Source organism: Zootoca vivipara, chromosome 13, assembly GCF_963506605.1.
Source record: "Zootoca vivipara chromosome 13, rZooViv1.1, whole genome shotgun sequence".
Taxonomy (NCBI): Eukaryota; Metazoa; Chordata; class Lepidosauria; order Squamata; family Lacertidae; genus Zootoca; species Zootoca vivipara.
Window position 1 is genome coordinate 3,818,741 of NC_083288.1, and position 18,052 is coordinate 3,836,792.

At 42.7% G+C, this 18,052-nt stretch overlaps 1 protein-coding gene across 2 annotated transcripts in view; it reads right to left on the reverse strand.

The window, feature by feature from the left end:
• The window catches only part of LOC118095417 (poly(rC)-binding protein 3), a 265,815-nt gene that overhangs the window by 201,145 nt on the left and 46,618 nt on the right, over positions 1-18,052 (reverse strand). The window lies entirely within an intron of this gene.

The window sequence follows — 18,052 nt, forward strand, 5'->3', positions numbered from 1 at the left end:
GAAGGTAGCCCTCCTATGAGAATGAAAACTCTGATCCTAAACCTCCCCTGCCTTGTGGATTATCTTCAGGAGAAGAAAAGGCTAAGGAGTAAACCCTACACAAATCCAGAATGGATGGAGTCCCTAAGATGGTGGGCTTGCGCCTTGTACACCTTCTTCCAGAAACTCCCATGGCTAAGCTGGTGCCAAATGTATATTTCTGCTTTCCTTTGGGCCACATCAGTGAGGCTGAGATGGCCCCGAACCTTCACCCCCTGTGCCATAGCTGCCAAGTTATCCCTTTTTTAAAGGGATTTTCCCTTATGCTGAATAGGCTTCCTCGCAAGAAAAGGGAAAACTTGGCAGCTATGCCCTGTGCCCTGGAAGAGGTCACTTTGGTGCTGATAACACAGTGGTATGACTTTATCCCCTGGAGGTGCACTCAATTATCTCTCAAGACAGACAGATGCCAACAAAATGCTTTGGGAAATAAAAGTGAGTACTGTAATAAGTATTAAATGAAATTGAAATAAAAATGGGGCTGGGAGGGGACGGGAGGCTGTGATATTGGCCCCTGGGCCAACATGTTAGAAGATGCAAAGGCACAGTTTTGATTAAGTGCAAAGTTGAGGCCAGGTTGGGTGGGGGAAGACAGACTTATTTCTACCGCAGCGAGAAACTTGAGTCACCCCCTTCTGGTCTACCTACTGGGTTTTGACACGGCACACCTACAAGCTCTGACTGAAGACAAAAGCTGGTGATCAATTTCCTTACAGTAAGATTATAGGCTTTAACAGTTCAGCACTAATATATATCACTTAAACAAAATAACAGAGGTTGCAAGTCACTGAAGTGACAGGGCTGAATATGAAACCTGTAATTATGCATTTAATCATCGACTAGGCCCTTTCTTCATTCTGCACTCATTTCAGCACAGGGACATAATTTTGCAGCTAGCACAAGTCATGACCCAAGAGGCACTTAAACAGCTGTGTAAAATAGAATGGTCTTTTTTTATTCCAGCTCACAAATAGAAGTCTCTCAGTCTAGTAGTAATAACAATAATTTATTAAATGCCAGAAACAGCTTTGCAAAGCAGTTGCTACTTCGAAAAATAACATACATTTCAGCTCGCCTCTCCACGCCTGTGCTCTTGCACGCTTGCCAGCTCAACAAGCCCTCCTCAAGACTGGAGGGGCCTTCATATCCTGGAGCATGCTCTGGAGTGGTACCCTCCTGTTGTACTTGAAGCACCCTTTTTGAAAAGATCTTACAGGCCACCCGTTTTATAGCCATGAAGCCAAAAAGAAGAGTTATAGCCTTTTAAAATTTCCACTTATTCATGAATGGAGCTTCCGTTCTCCAAAAACAAGGTTCTGATTTGAACTAGAGGCAAAGTAGGCAGCCTCCAAATTAGGGTCTGAACCAAATCTTGCACTTGGTGCATGGCATACCCATAACTTAAAATAATAAATACCTTCCAATTTATTTTAATTTTTCACCAGAAAAGCAAATAAATTAATCAAGCTGCCAAGTGTTATTTTCTGATACTGACAAGTTTTTAAAAACAAAAGCTGCAGTTTTGAGCCCTTAATTTTTTTATACAGTGGTTTGTTTGCTTTTTTAAAAAGAAACAGTGCAACTGATTAAATTAGATGTCTTGACTTAAACCACTTACATGATTGCATGCAAAGGAAAAGCAGATGGTCTATGTTATGCTAATTTGATTTCTTGCAATAAACATTAACATTGATATAGAAAAAGCTTCTGCTGAAATTTTTCAGGAAGATGGGTATGCTTTGTATTTCTTTAAAATGAATCCTATAATTCCACCCAAGCTACAGTAGAGCAACTATGAATTCTAAGCAAAGCAAATCAGTCTGTCCGATGCATCCCCCCATTTTAAAAAATCAAATAGGTGTGTGTGTGTGTGTGGTGTGATGCCCTACATGCTGTATCAATTGCAGTGCTTCTGTGACCTATTTATGTTATGAAGCTTCAACATCTATACACTACTATAAATCTGAGGTTTCCTGTGTTCATCCTTTTATTGCCAAATCTGTGTGCAGAAGAGAAGCATGGTATACATGAGTACCACACATAACAAATCTGCAGGGTTTAATCCCTCTCCTGCCCACACAACACCCTAAAATACTGCTAAACGACAAGATAATACAGAATGTAGGAATGGTAAATAAGGGGCTACGGTCCCTACTGGAGTATTTTGATCTCAACCATAATAAAGAATAAGATTTAAATACTATGGGATGCGAGCAAGGCAATAATGAGAGGCTTTTTAATCCAACAAAGCTCACACCAGAAAAAAAAGAGAGAGAAAAAAGAAACAGGAATTAAATATTAAACCTGGGAATAATGATATTCTTTGAGCAACTTTTATTACTAGGAAGAATTTCAGCTTTCAAAATGAATGTGCTGCCAATATGCTGTTTTTATTTCAATCGATCCTGATTGTTGACAAACCAAGTTGCCTCAAGGATTAAACATAAAATTTTGATTGACACAAAAGAAAGAGGAGGCTTTGCTCTGCCAGATCTACAATTGTACTATGAGACAGCTTATCTGTGTTAGCTAAGGGAATGTATTGTATTGGAGGATGCACACATGTTAGATTTGGAAGGCCACAATATGAAGTTCGGTTGGCGTGCATGTCTTTGGTATGGGAAAGCTAAAACATATAAGAGTTTTATTAACCATGTTATCAGGAGAAATTTGTAGAGTCTGGGAGAACAAAACATCCCTATGGTTGTCCCCAGTTACAACAATTACAATCAAAAGAATAAACATGGATAGACAGTGGGTGACCTAGAGAGATTTGCTGGACTTTTCAGGGAACAAACCCAGATTGAAACCACTGGAAGAAGTAAGGAGCCAAGTTACTGACTGGCTTCAGTACCACCAACTACATGATATCTTTAAATTAGATAAGAACAATGGATTTTGGACCAAAGTTCACAATTTGAAAAAGAGTTATTGACAAACAATGAAAAAATTATTGCCCCAAATGTATAAACTATTATTGGAATGGGAATAAGCTGGTTCAAGTGTCAATGACCCATTGGGCAATGGATATAGGATCTAAATAGACCTAAATTTCTGGGAGAAACTTTGGAAGAATGACCTGAAATTTACTGCATGCTACACACTGAAAGAGAATTACAGTAAATTAAAATGATCCATAGATGGTATTTAACTCTGAGTAGACTGGCTAAGATGTATAAGGTGGAATCAGATGTACTGTATGTTGGAATTGTAAAGAAGTAGAAGGAACTTCTTTCCACATGTGGTGGACATGTGAACAGGTTAAAGTATATTGGAAAATGATATACAATGCGATGAAAAAGATGTTTAAAACAACTTTCCCAAAAAACCTCAAGAGGCATTTCTGTTAGGAATTGTTCAGAGGTTCCCAGGAGTCAGAAAAACTTATTCATGTACGCAACAACAGCAGTTCAGATATTGTTAGCCCAAAAATGGAACGTGAGAGAGGTCCCTAGTAAGAAAGATTGGCAATTGAAGATGATAGAATATGCAGAATAAGCAGGCCTAACAAGTAGAATAAGAGAACGAGAAGAACAGGTATTTAAAGAGGAGTGGAAAAAAAAATCTGTCAAGTATATTGAAAATAATTGTGCACAGTTTAAAAAGCAATTCAACGTAATTCAAGCAATTCAAAGTAATTCAACAGTATAACATATTTTGAACTGATGTAAGATAGGAAAATTAAATTAGATGGATAACTTAAATGAACCTTGGAAGGGGAGGGAGGGAAGTCAATGAATGTATGGTATATAAAAGATGTTTAATTAGAAATGTAGAAATTGGAAATTTAATTTTAAAATGTAATTAAAAAATAGGATACTGTTAAATGTTAAGAGGGGGGAAACTGATGTCTGAGTGGGAGGGGGAATAGAATGGAGACGCTGGAACAAGAGGACAGAGAAAAACCTTAGGACCACAGTTGTGGCCCAAGCTTAAGGCTGTGTCACCTGAATCGCATTCTGTCATTATAATGAGAAATTGGGAGAAAGTAGGATACAGTTAGGAAATGATACAGTGAGCTGACTCGAAACTTGGCAGTGAAAGAACAATAAGTTTGAGGGCAGCCCATACTGAATTTGGAGCAGAAAAGATACGAAACTGCTTTTTTAAAAAACAAGTTAAATTGCTTGATTGCCTTTGGGAAGTGGTATGCATTTTTCTTCCACAGACTTTCTTGGAGTGGTTTTGGGGGAAGGTTTTGTACTACATCTTTTGGGAAACTGTTCAGTTAGGCTGAGGGGAACATCTAGTATGTGCCTTTGCCCATCTGTTGTGGGAAATGTTCTGTGGGTTTTATTTACAAGGCATTTTGTGTGGCCAATGTTATTTCAAAGGGGGTTCATAAGGCTTCCCCTTGCGCATGCTCAGTACGAACCTGTTTTGAAATGTTACATACCCTCCAACATTTATACAATGAAAATAGGGGTGTCCTATCATCATCATCAACATCACCACCCTGCCCATCTGACTGGGTGGCCTCAGCCTCTCTGGGTGGCTTCCTACATATATAAAAACATAAACATTTAAAAAACATCTCTATACAGGGCTGCCTTCAGATGTCTTCTAAAGGTTATATCTCCTTGGCTCAGGGAGAACATAACTCCACACACCCCAACATTTCTCTGATGAAAATAGGGATCTCCTAAGGCAGGGGTTCCCAACAAAATTTTCTCAAGGACCCCACATCGAGCTGCTATTGTGACAAGGACCCCCATTAATTTGTTTAGAGATGGTTCCTGCACTGCAGGGGGTTGGACTACATGACCCTTGTGGTCTCTTCCAACTCTATGATTCTAACCCCAAGGCAGCTGTTTTCAAAATATTTTTGTGCACCTACAAACCTTAGATTTCAGGTAGGTAGCCGTGTTGGTCTGACGTAGTCGAAACAAAATAAAAAAAATTCCTTCCAGCAGCACCTTAAAGACCAACTAAGTTTTTTATTTTGGTATGAGCTGCTGGAAGGAATTTTTTTACTTAGATTTCAGCAAGGCAGCTCATAGCTCTCCTGTAGTGGTACAGCTCCCTGAGAATCAGATCGACATTAGTATTTATGATATCATACAGTAAATAGTTTTCATAGTTGGTGGAAATGCATGTGCAAATTAACATAAAAACACCCTGTCATAGGAGAACAGCCACAGAAGAAAATATAAACTGCCTGGTTACAAGTAAAAACACAGAATACATTTTTTAAACCTTCTTGGCATTCAAACTTTTTCTGTACGGCTCAGGAGCAGCAATGGAAGATGGAAGAAGTGCTCACTTTGAAGGCGAACTCATCTTCTTCCATTCCCAGGAAAGTGGGGTGCTGGGCTCCCTTTTGCTCCTCCTGCCCCTTCGGGAGAGTCTCCTGCAGAGGGTCGGGAGCTACCAGGGAAGAGGAGAGTGATGCGGGGCCAGGAAGAGCTTTGCGCTCTGTCTGCTACTGGCGGGAGCTGAGGCACGCAGCTGGCGGGTGGGAGGGAGGCCGCGGAGCCGCCGCCGCGCGCGCCAGGCCGTGCATTGCAGCCTCTGCGAGGACCAAAAGCAGCCGAACCGGCACGCAGCTCCCGAAGGCCCTGGCGGGGAAGGGCGCTCCCTCGTCCCCATCATCCCCAAGGGAGCCAGGACGGAGGCGCGCGCCAGGAAATGTCCTCTCGGGCGCGGCGCTGTATTCCTCCGCACACTCCCATGCTCCGGTTCGCTCTTCCTGCCGGCCAGCCTTCCCCTCCCTCGCCTGGGCGGAGACTTCTTTCCTGCCCCTTCTGATTGGCTGCCCCTTCTGATTGGCGCTTCCTGCAGCCAATCAGTAGCCGTGCTGAACTACGCCCTCCCTGCGGACGCGGGAAGCAGCCCCAGGCAGCGCTGGGCAGCGGTGCGGACCCCTCTGGCATAGCTCGCGGACCCCTGGGGGTTCGCGGACCACCTGTTGGGAAACACTGTCCTAAGGAAAAGCAGGACATCTGAGGATCAAATCAGAAATCAGGATGGCTTCTATAAATCTGGGACTGTCTCTGGAAAATAGGGACGACACTTGCAGGGTCTGAGGTTATGTGTGGGTGTGTATGAATAAAATGTTGTGTGGAGTGAAAATGAGAGCTAGGAAGAGAGGGTTGGTTGGAACATGACAGTGTGGCTCTGTAAGGGGCAGAAAAGGCCTGGGGGGGTGAGATATACTTGCACCCCACCCTCAGTGCCACAGCCGACCCAGGACCACTTCACTTGACTCTTATATGAGGGAGAAGCAAATGGGAAAGGAGGAGGGATGAAAGAAGCTGGAAGTGTAGCAGTGGATGGGGATTAGATACAGGTTAAATGTGGAAGGAAAGGAAGAAATTACAGGAGATGATGAGTAAAAATAATTTGACAGGTATATTTGTGTAAAAGCAGAACAAGAAACTCCAATTAGAGCCTTTAGAATAGCAAATTATGCAAAAATTGGGGGAAATGAGTACTAATACTTCCAGAGCCAATGTCTGTACTTTGATTGACTGCATAATCTGAACTATTAAACTCCCTGCCACAAGGAGATTGCTGTGGCAATCTTTTTTAGCAGCTTCCAAAGAGGGATTACATATCAATAGAAAATTGTTCGTAGCTGCTAGCTGATTTAGTAAATTCCACCTCCATCAACTGCCATTGCACTGCCATTTTGTGATGGATGGCCTAAGTAATTTTCAACCCTGGGTGCAGAAAATTTGGGAGATGCCGATACAGAAGAAGTAGGTTCTGTCAGTCAATTTGTAATCCAGTTAATGAAATTTCGTTATGTAACACAAGTTCAAATCAGTGTTTTCGTCATATATGATATTAAATAATTCTCCTCAATATACTCAATGGAATTATCCCCAGCTAACAGTGCAGATGATTCATCCCTCTGATGTCATCTGGATTATTAATATTTCCAGACCCAACACTTAAAAAATTGCTTTCCTCTGTGCAATGTCTGTAATACAGAATTTGCTGCCTACGTGTCCATTTTAAAATCCTGAATCGCTAAAGTTTTCAATCTTCATTGGAATATTTATCAAACTTAACTAGTTTTCTTCCTTACATCTGATACTTTCTTCAATCTAGCCATGAATGAAGTTCCATCCAGACTGTATGGCTTAGTGAAACACCGCATAGCCAAATTCTCACTCCTTAAAGTGTGTATCTGAAGAAGTGTGCATGCACACGAAAGCTCATACCAATGACAAACTTAGTTGGTCTCTAAGGTGCTACTGGAAGGAATTTTTTTATTTCCTTAAAGCAAGATGTAGTCAGGCAATGCAAACGTCAGAATAGGTTTCATTAGAAATTGAAATCCTGTTCAATTGTTCAGCATGTTCTCTTGCAAGCAACTATGTTGGGAGATACAGAGATGTCCTGACAAACCCTGACCCCTCCGACCAGGCACGCCATCTATGTGGGGCCATGGGAGCTGAGGTCCTCCTGAAATTTTCACTGTGAGGGTCAGGAGAGAGACAGGGTAAATGTGTCCTTGTTATTTCTCCACCTCTCAGTGGTTTTAGATGCCATTGACCGCCTGTTACCTCCTCCTCTTCCAGGTCTTTGGCTGATTAAACAATTTATGGCCTTTGAAACTGGAAGGCGTGTATTGTTTTGGGTTTTTTGTTACTATGTTATGTATTTTTGTGTTTTATATTGATGAAGGGCATAAATAAATAAATAAATCTGAACATTAACATATCCAAGTGTGGTAATTCACAAAATAGTTTTTGATGATGAATCAATCCTTTGTCTTGATTCAGTCCTCATGCAATAATATCGATACTTTTTAATGTACTTTAATTCAGTGGTTGATGCTCTTGAAGATACAGTGGTACCTCGGGTTAAGAACTTAATTCGTTCCGGAGGTCTGTTCTTAACCTGAAACTGTTCTTAACCTGAAGCGCCACTTTAGCTAATGGGGGCTCCCGCTGCCACCGTGTGATTTCTGTTCTTATCCTGAAGCAAAGTTCTTAACCCGAGGTACTATTTCTGGGTTAGCACAGTCTGTAACCTGAAGTGTCTGTAACACGAGGTACCACTGTATGCTCTAATCGCTTTCTGCTTTTACACTGGCTGAGCGCTCTATGTGCTTGCTTAGAATGAACTGCTTGTTGCTCTGTCTAGAGCACAAAAAGAATTCCATTGCCATTGGGTGGGGTATGTATGAACTGAAAGGGAGCCATAACTGCAGTTGTCTGAGTAGGTCATTTTCACTGCTTTTTCCAGCCTTCCTATTATTAAGCAGTCTTAATGACTTTGGCATCTCAGCCTGAGCCTTGCTGTGAGAGTCTGGAATTTCTTAAAAAATAGTCTCACTCACATTTATGAAAACTGTCTTCCAAACCCTGCAAATAGTACTCACAGAATTAAATAATTGTAGGGTTGGGACACCAAGGATAATCTAGTTCAACTCCCCGCAATGCAGGAATAACAACTAATGACTCCCTGATAGATAGATGGCTATCGCAAGCATCCAGCAGCCATGTCAATAATTCGGTCCAGTCCACTATGTAACAAGAATCTAACATAGAATCATAGAATCATAGAGTTGGAAGAGACCACAAGGGCCATCCAGTCCAACCCCCTGCCAAGCAGGAAACACCATCAACTACATGGTAGTCTAAAGTAGCTGACAAAAAGATGGTTGTAAATAGCAACAATTGCTCTGTTCCGCATTGCTTCTCTAATAAATTAATGCTTCACATAGGTACTTTGATGCTTTCAGTTTTTTAAAAATGGCCAAATGTAAACCTTGAGGTATCTGCACTAAGTGGGTTCAAGTTCCTGCTTTGGCGTTTCCCCTCTTACTGTTAAATTTGTTATTCATTTAAAACTTGTAGTAATTGTCTGAGTGATATTGGCTGTGATCTCTATCTCTGAGAAACATTTATCATGCCTACCAAATGCTCATAAACGTTAATACTGCATTTCACTCCTTTTAATGATGTGGCAGACTTTGAAAAGATTTACGGATTCATTAGTAAAGTGCATCTTATGAAAACTGTATTTTCAGCCTTATTGGCATGTAGGTCTCGTCATCAGCTCTGCAACAGCCCAAGATGAAATCACCCTTTTTTGTCTTTCAATAAGTAGACATCTCCTGGAGTAGCTAATGTTCATAGCAGACTGTTCCTTTCATCTTGGCAATCTGAAGAGCATCTAATTTAATTAAAGGTTTAGGAAAGTTAAACGATTAACTATTTATGCCAAGGTTTAATTAGCATAGCACAAACATGGAAAATTAAAGGCACTTTAACCTTCATGAACTCATATTTTTTTGAAGTCCAAGCTATAACTTTAATATGAGTTTCTTTTGCAACCGTGCCCTGGGTTCACATTTCTAAGACCAAACTGCTAAAGTTTATAAAGAGTGATATCCTGGATTTTCAATGAAATGGTAGCTGGTTTAGCTGTCTAATTTTTAGTATATTGAACCCAATGCCAGTAGATTAAATACAAATAATAGCTTGGAAGGGAAACAACCCACTGTGTATAGATCCACACAAAAAATCACAGCAGGTACTAACTTAGAAGATGCCTCTCCAAAGTGCTACCAGCATCCTGCATTTTTGTGTGTGAGTATTTCAAAAAAGTGACTACGGTACATTTTTTAAAAGCCCTGTGAGCTGGGATGCTCATACACATCCCCATTAACAAGGGTTGAGAAGGGAAGAGCGGAGAGGAGAGACTCAGCAGTTACTTGATCCCTAATCAGCACAATTTCAAAGCTGCTAATCATGATATAATATTATTTGTGTCAGCATGAGATGTGTTCAGAAACATTATCTACTTCCTACTCAGTCTCTATGGAGATCAGAATAGGTCTCATTTTTTCTACTTATTTAGCAAAAGGGGGTGGTGGTTAAATTTGCTAAGACCCAGCTAATTGTAGGCACCCATTTGGATTTCTTATTCCACTTTTCCATAAAGAAGAAATTGGACTCTTAAACAGAGATGACATATTGATTAATGTTTCCAGGTTTAGTTTGCACAGGCAATTCCAGGCTCTCCCTCATTGTCTTATTCCAACTAGTTGAATTACTGCACTAAGTTCCAAGGGGTACTGATAGACTTTGTTGTAAATAGGCATGTCTTTTTAAGAGCAGTAACATACAATTTAATCAAATATTTTGTTATTTCTGATACCTAGTCTTTGTTTCTTATCTAGGTGGTAATTCTTCAGTAGTGACCAGGTATTTCACTGCAGCAAAACCATAGTTTGTTAACCATAATTAAAAAGCTGCCCCAGGTTCCAGGTATAGACAAGAAAACTATGGTTTAGAGCTGCTTTTCTGTTTCTGTTTCTCATCTGCTCAGGACTCAGTACCAAAAGTTTACTCCTGTCTCAATGATGAAGTAGCCTTTTCAGGCAGAGCAATAGACCTAGTTGTGATTTGTGAACTGTCTATAGTCTGTCAACTCAAATTAGGGTTGCCAGACTCAATAGAGGACAGGACTTCTGTGCCTTTAATTACCCTGCTCTCTTTTGAGTCTGGAAACCTTAAAGAGAAACCAGCAGACCCTTTGTTTAATTTCCAAGCAAAGGGTCTGCTGGTTTCTCTTTAAGGTTTCCAGACTCAAAAGAGAGCAGAGCAATTAAAGGCACAGAAGTCCTGTCCTCTATTGAGTCTGGCAACCCTAACTCAAATCTAGCACCTTCTCTCCCTGCTTTGTTGTCCCTCCCTTCTCTGAGAAATAAGTATGGAAGCCCTCAGCTGCGGCCAATTTTAACCCTTCACAAGCACACAAACCAACTCTTTCAGCAGAACTTCCTGCTCTCACCCCAAAAACTCTCAACAGCTCAGCTAATTATGCAGAGCTGGCTAACAATCCAGGAGGGACCCCTCACCCTAAGGTTAGGCCATCAAAAATCCAGCAGCAAAGAAAACAGGGGATGTAAAAAAAAGAACTGGAAAGCACTTCTTTCTTTCTTCTCTCACCGGTGGGAAAAAAGGGAGGAAATGTTTTTGTTTTCCCCTTAAATATATTTTCTCCATATTAAAATTGAAATTGAAATTGAATAAAATTGAAATTTATTTATTTATTTATTTGAGACTAAGTCTTTGCTTGTTTGCTTGCTTGCCCTCCCTCCCTTTGATAAAAAGGGAGAGATTGGTGGGATGGGTTTATGGGGGGGCACTTCTGTGTCATGAGAAATGGAGGGGAGAATATTTAACTGGTTCCTTCTGCTGAAATGGGAGGTTGGGTATTGTGTGAGAATGGTTGTGGTGGAGGGTGTTTGTTGGTAAGCAGTGCAAGCAGATGCATGTCTACTCACAAGCAAGCCCCACTGAATTCAATGGGGCTTACTCCCGGGAAAGTAGAAGAAAGTTTAGTTGAACTCAGTAGGTCATATGCATGCAGAGATTCCACTTAGACCTCTGAGTGGGGAAGCAGATGCAACCTGACTAGGAAATCACTTGAACTACTCTTAAATTAATTGAAAATATATTAAATATATTATATGGAAGTTTATTTAATTTTTTTTTAAAAAAATCTACTATTTCCTTACATTTTAAAACCCTCAACCACCACGGGAAGGCAACAGCAAGGCCCTCCATCACCACTGGAAGGTACGGCAAAGCTCTCTGCTGCCAGGGAAGCGCGGCGCACCCTCCACTACTGTGGAAAGACGCAATGGGGCCCTCCACCTCTGTGGGGATGGCTGGGGAGGTCCTCCATGGGGAGTCGCAGCAAGGCCCTCCACCACTGCAGATAGGTGCGGTGAGGCATTCCTCTGCTGCAGTGGTGCCCACAAAGCCCTCCACTGCCACAGGGAAGCCTGGCAAAGGCCCTCCGCCACTATAGATAGGCACAGCGAGGCCCTCCATCACCATGCATAGGTGCAGTGAAGCCCTCCACTGCCGTGGGGACTCACAAGTGGCCCTCTGCCGCTGTGGATACGCACGGTACCTCCTCTACCACAGGGATGCCCAGCAAACTCTCCACTTCTGTGGGTGGGCACAGTGGGGCCCTCCAGTACCACGGATACTATATCATGATATATCAAGATACTGTGATGTTTAGCTGGTGATGTATTGTGATATTGAAAGCCAGATATTGCTCATCCCACTGCCACTGTCCAGGGAAGAGGTTGGGGGGGGTATATTCCATTCTGTTTGCATTTTAATGAGAAACTACCTAATTCACACTTCTCAAACCAGTACACAAATGGAAGCCCAGCTAGTCACAATGCGTTCCCTGGAAATTTTTTGCCAGGCATTCGTATAACAATTCAATGGTTTTCATGGAGTCTTGTCAGAAATTTTCTAATCTGTTCCTGACCACAGAATTTTTACCCCTTAGTGACGGGGAAACCATCTGGAAAATTGCAACTAAGGAAGGGACAAATGTTCTCTTATTTGTCCAATCTTTCTCCCTCCCTTCCTCCCATCCACTGTGGTTCCTGGTAAAACAGCTGCCACAGATCAGCAAAGCTCAAAAAGTAAGGATTGTTTAAGGCTGCTTATTTGTTTGCAGTACTTCAAGCAGTATATCTCATAGCTGCCAAGTTATCCCTTTTTTTAAGGGATTTTCCCTTATGCTGAATAGGCTTCCTCGCGAGAAAAGGGAAAACTTGGCAGCTATGGTATATCTGAATCTGCAGTGCATGTATAGCGAAATCAGAGTCCTAATTCTTCATGTTTGGATAAGTGAAGTTCTGTATAAAATGAGCATTTGGATAAATGAGCATTTCAGAGATACAACTGTGAGCTGCCAGTGTATCTCTGAAACAAAGGTATATGTAGCAAAATAGCTATGCACAACAGTTGGGTATTCTTCTAGCTGCTTTTTAAAGAACTGACATTAGTCTGACTTGAGTGAATCCTTCTTTCCCTCTCTTGCTGTGAACAGATGATAGGGGTTTGAGAAAGCAATAATATGTTTTAGAACCAAAGTTCTCACATTACAGGCAGAGGCAGAGCCATGTTATTGACTTGCTGTTTCTAGAGAGATATGGGGGACCCCCCATTTTGCATCAAGTATGTATTTACATTGGAATAGGGTGGAGGAGACACGATGTTTCAAAATGAGGGTACTTTGTCTCAAGGCAAATCTAAAAAAATGTAGTATAAACACTGACAACTGGGAAGCACTGGCCTGCGAGCGCTCCAGTTGGAGAACAGCCTTTACCAAAGGTGTCATGGGCTTTGAAGAAACTTGATCTCAGGACGCAAGGGAGAAACGTGCTAAGAGGAAGGTACGCTTGGCAAATCCACACCGTGATCAACTCCCGCCTGGAAACCAATGTCCCCACTGTGGAAGGACATGCGGATCCACAATTGGCCTCCACAGTCACTTACAGACTCATTGTTAAAACCATGTTTAAGGAAGACAATCTTACTCGGCTACGAGTGATCGCCAAAAAAGAAGAAAAAAGACTTTGTCTTTTAAAAGTCCAAGTTCTCATTTTTAAAAGCTGTTCTTCATCAAGCCCATCTCCAAAAAAAAAAAAAAGGATTCTCTTACTAGAGTAAGGTAAAGCTAAAGGGCCCTTCGCTGTTTTGGAATTTCAAGGTTGGCTATATATGGCATCTGGGAGGTGAGGTGCCTTCTGGTTTCACTGATTAAAAATTTCAGGGACCTGGCTAGATTTTCTTGGCGTTCTGTGTTTTTTACGCACTGTTACGACTATAAAGTTGCAGCGCTCATCTTGCTTTACAGGCCGAGGGAGCCAGTGTTTGTCCACTTCCGCTGTTTTCCTGGGTCATGTGGCTAGCATGACTAAGCTGCTTCTAGCAAAACTAGAGCAGCGCACGGAAACACTGTTTACCTTCATAGAATCATAGAGTTGGAAGAGACCACAAGGGCCATCCAGTCCAACCCCCTACCAAGCAGTTCTCACTGGACTTCCAGAAATTTCTAGCAACCACTGCAGCTGAACAGATCGAACTATTTAATGAGTGCCCCTTCACATCTGAATTTACCATTGCCCAAAGTTGAACAACATTTTCAAAGATAGAAAACAGTTTCAGGCATTCAAAATAAGAAGGGTCACTTTTTACTCCATGCTATCCTTGATTTGTTTTTTGCAAGACAATACTAGCACACAACTAATCCCTTGTAAAAGCTACTAGTATTTTAATTTTGGAAGACTGCGTTTTGAACACAGAACATATAATTGCTATCCCAATATAAGCTGAATAATTTGAGTTGCTTCAGGCACTGCAAGGAAGTAGCAACCAAAGAGCAGGAGTGCCGGTGTGTCCTCCCTCTGTGCAGGGGCGTAGCAAGGGGGGTGATGGGGGTGGTCCACCCCGGGTTCCACCCCACAGGGGGTGACACTCAGCATGTCACTCCCTGGCCCACCCCTCACTAGCTCCTGCCCAGCCCCAGAGTAACCAGCCTGTCACAGTCCGGTCAGTTGAAGCCCTGGCTGAGGACGTCAGGACCAGAGGCAAGATGGTGGTGTAGAAGCAGGAACAGGTGTAGGGCTGAGGGTCCAGCAGTAGGCAGTCGCAGGGACAAGGAGCAAGGCAGAGGCGAAGGTCTGGGAGTCAAGGCGTCGGCAAGGCGAAGGTCCAAGGGTCGAGAAGCAAGGCGTTGGCAAGGCGAAGGTCCAAGGAGCAAGGCGTCGGCAAGGCAAGGGTCAAGGAGCAAGAGGCCAGATGCAAGCAGGCAGGGATAGCGTTGCTGTGTCAAAGAGCTGAAGTGAAATGCTGAGCTTTTATCCCTCCCAGCTCCTGCCACCAGGTGCAGTGAGGTATCAAGTGGCCTCACCTGAGTGGCCACTCCTTGCTTCTCGAGCACAAGCTGAGGCCTCACCTGAGTGGCCACTCCTTGCTTCTCGAGCACAAGCTGAGGCAGGCCCCAGTCCTGCAAAGCACTACAGGCCCCAGAGGCCTGACTCCTGCCCATTCTCCTGACACAGCCTCATATAGTCACAATAAGGTAAAGGGACCCCTGACCATTGGGTCCAGTCGTGACCAACTCTGGGGTTGTGGCGCTCATCTCGCGTTATTGGCTGAGGGAGCCAGCGTACAGCTTCTGTTTCCCTTCCCACTGTAGCAGTACCTATTTATCTACTTGCACTTTGACATGCTTTCGAACTGCTAGGTAGGCAGGAGCTGGGATCGAGCAACGGGAGCTCACCCCGTCGTGGGGATTCAAACCGCCGACCTTCTGATCAGCAAGCCCTAGGCTCAGTGGTTTAATCCACAGCGCCACCCGCATCTAATTAAGACTCTATTTGAGTCTAATTAACACATTTAGGAGTTAATGCCAAAGAGTAAGGTGTCCTGCCAAGCTTATCCTATGTCACTTTCCCTCACCTTGGGAGGAAATGGACAACTAAGTCTTCTGTTGTTCTCAGTCTGTATGTGAATTCAGGGTCTGAAGAGCTCTGAGCTGCTTCCTACAGCCGCATGGCTTTAACCAGCCTCTTTTGTTTCAGACAAGAATGGGGTCTGGAACAAAGGTTTTCTTATACCAATAGTTTAGGAACTTTTACCATTTCGTAACCAAGCAATTTTTACTGCTTTTGCAACTTTTTCCTGAAGTGCTGTACGAAAAGACACATGAATCTGACCTTTGAAGAGGTTTATAAATAAACCGTTTTATGACTTACCTAAATGTGTCGTCTATCCTTGTGCTAGGGAAGTGGGATACTTTGAAATAGGACCAATTGCAGTCATCAGCAGTTGTTAACAGCCATCTACAGGTTTACCACTCCCACCAGCCCATCACCCATTCCCACCCATCCCCACCACCCTCTGTATATACATAAGGGTCTGACTCTTCTGTTTCAAGTGTATCTGAATAAGTGTGCATGCACACGAAAGCTCATACCAAAATAAAAACTTAGTTGGTCTTTAAGGTGCTACTGAAGGAATTTTTTTATTGAAAAATAAGTATACTTTGTGGCACTTTTAGGATGAACAAATATATTGTCTGTAATAAAGGCAGAATTTGTAACAATTTGGTTTCAAAATTTCAAAATTATTAGCTAAAACTTTAACTTGCCTTGCCAACAACAGGGCAACTATTTTTTTAGCATCTAACCCAGGCCCGGCTCTAGGGGTAGTCTCGATGGCGTGGGGCGCCAGGGTGCCGGGCCGGCAGGGGGCGCTGCGCAGTAAAGCTACGCGGAAGCCGTGCTGCGCGCTGCACCTGCCCACCAGGGCAGGGGCGCCGGAGCGATCTCCGCGCCACGGCGCTACGGCGCCCAACCTGCTTGAGACGGCCCTGATCTAACCTATGTTTTTAATGTTCGAGTTCAATGGGAGCCAACTCCCAGGCATGTATAGGTTTCAGTTCCTTTGAGAAAAGCACCACATTCACTACCTTCCTGTTTATTGAGCCTAAATATAAGCGTCCAGATTTCAGCAAGTATTTTAATTGCCTGTCTAAAATGGAAATATTTTTTTTTTAAAAAAACACACAGGCAAATACAAAAACACAGGCTGATGCTTCTGCAAAATGCAAGCATACCCATCTCCTAATTATAAGACTATTTAACAGAGCGGAAATCCACAAATACTTCAAGAGCAAAGGGTTATGTGACCATATGCCAGTTTCTAGCTGTTTATGTACTGCAATGGCATGAATAACAGCTTTGATTTTATGTATTTTCAGCTGCTTCACTTGAACTAATGTGACATGAATTAGAATATCATTAGTTGCATCTAGTTTGTTAATATAGCAAAGTTAATCCATATGTTTCTCCAGTGTTTTCAAAGATAAATATGGCATTGGCTCGAGTGCTATTTTGTCCCTTTGGACAAAATTATGATCTTCAAACAGAGCAGGCTTTGTCAGGAATATCCCAAGACATATTGGTTCCTAGGGTGAAGAACAAGACGCTCCCTTTGCCACCCATTCCACATATGGAAGCCAACAAGACTGGCCCTTAGCTGGGTCTACATGGGCCAAAAGGCACCTGCCTGCTCCATCTCACCGGCTCCCTCACCTCCTTCCACCTTGCCCGGATACAGGGCCGTCTTAAGCAGGTCGGGTGCAGGGCGCAGGGCGCAGGGCGCACGGCGGCTTCCACGCAGCTTTGCCACGCAGTGCCCCCCTGCTGGCCCGATGCCCTGGCGCCCTGCGCCACCGAGACTACCCCTAGAGCTGGGCCTGCCCAGATAATGTGCACGCCTGCTGCTGCTGCTGCTGCTGCTGCCACACCACCCAAACCAGAGCCAGCCACCCTGCTTGGGCCACCAGCAACTTAAGAGAACGAGACAGAGCTTTTAAAAATACACCCACATAACACAACCATTTTACAGCTGTGTTAAAATACCAGGCTTTAAAATACAAGGGCAGATTAAAAGAGGCTTAAAAAGAGAACTGTTATCCGCAAAATAATAAAAATAAAAGGATAACTGGCCATCCTAATTCAGCCTTATACAAAACCATCAAAGTAAATTCTATTATACTATGAGGCTACAAGTCCATTTTAGTCTCCCAACATTTGCTATGTAAAACAAAACATCTTATTTTCACTTGAGCAGCTGGTGTGCTTCCCCCCCCTAATTATATGTATATAAATCTGTTCTAAGTGCTTGCTTGTGTTAGTGTTGGCCTTGCCTTAACAAACATACTATGTTTTTTTAAATAAAATAGTGTCATTTCAGAATAATTCAGAAGCTAAATTTCCAACACTCTGTAAGCTTTAATTGTCACATTATTTTTCACATATCTTGCTAGGCCTATCACTTGTACTGAAGGATAATTTGTTTAATGTGAACTTGAAATAACAAACTGCAAACAAAAGCACCAACTATTACATTTGTAAAAGCATTCAAATTAAGTATTTCACTCCCCTCGCCACATGTAGTTAAATATAGAGCTGTGTTCAACATATAGGCAAAACACAGTAATCCAAGTTGTTCATAAACTAAGCTGTTCTTCTTAAACCAAGGTACCACTGTATATTAGATAGTAGTGTTTCACTTTGTCTTGTGTCTGGAGACAATAAACACCTCGTTACTTTGAACCAGGCATAGGCAACCTTGGCTCTCCAGATGTTTTGGAACTACAACTCCCATGACCCCTAGCTAACAGGGCCAGTGATCAGGGATCATGGGAGTTGTAGTTCCAA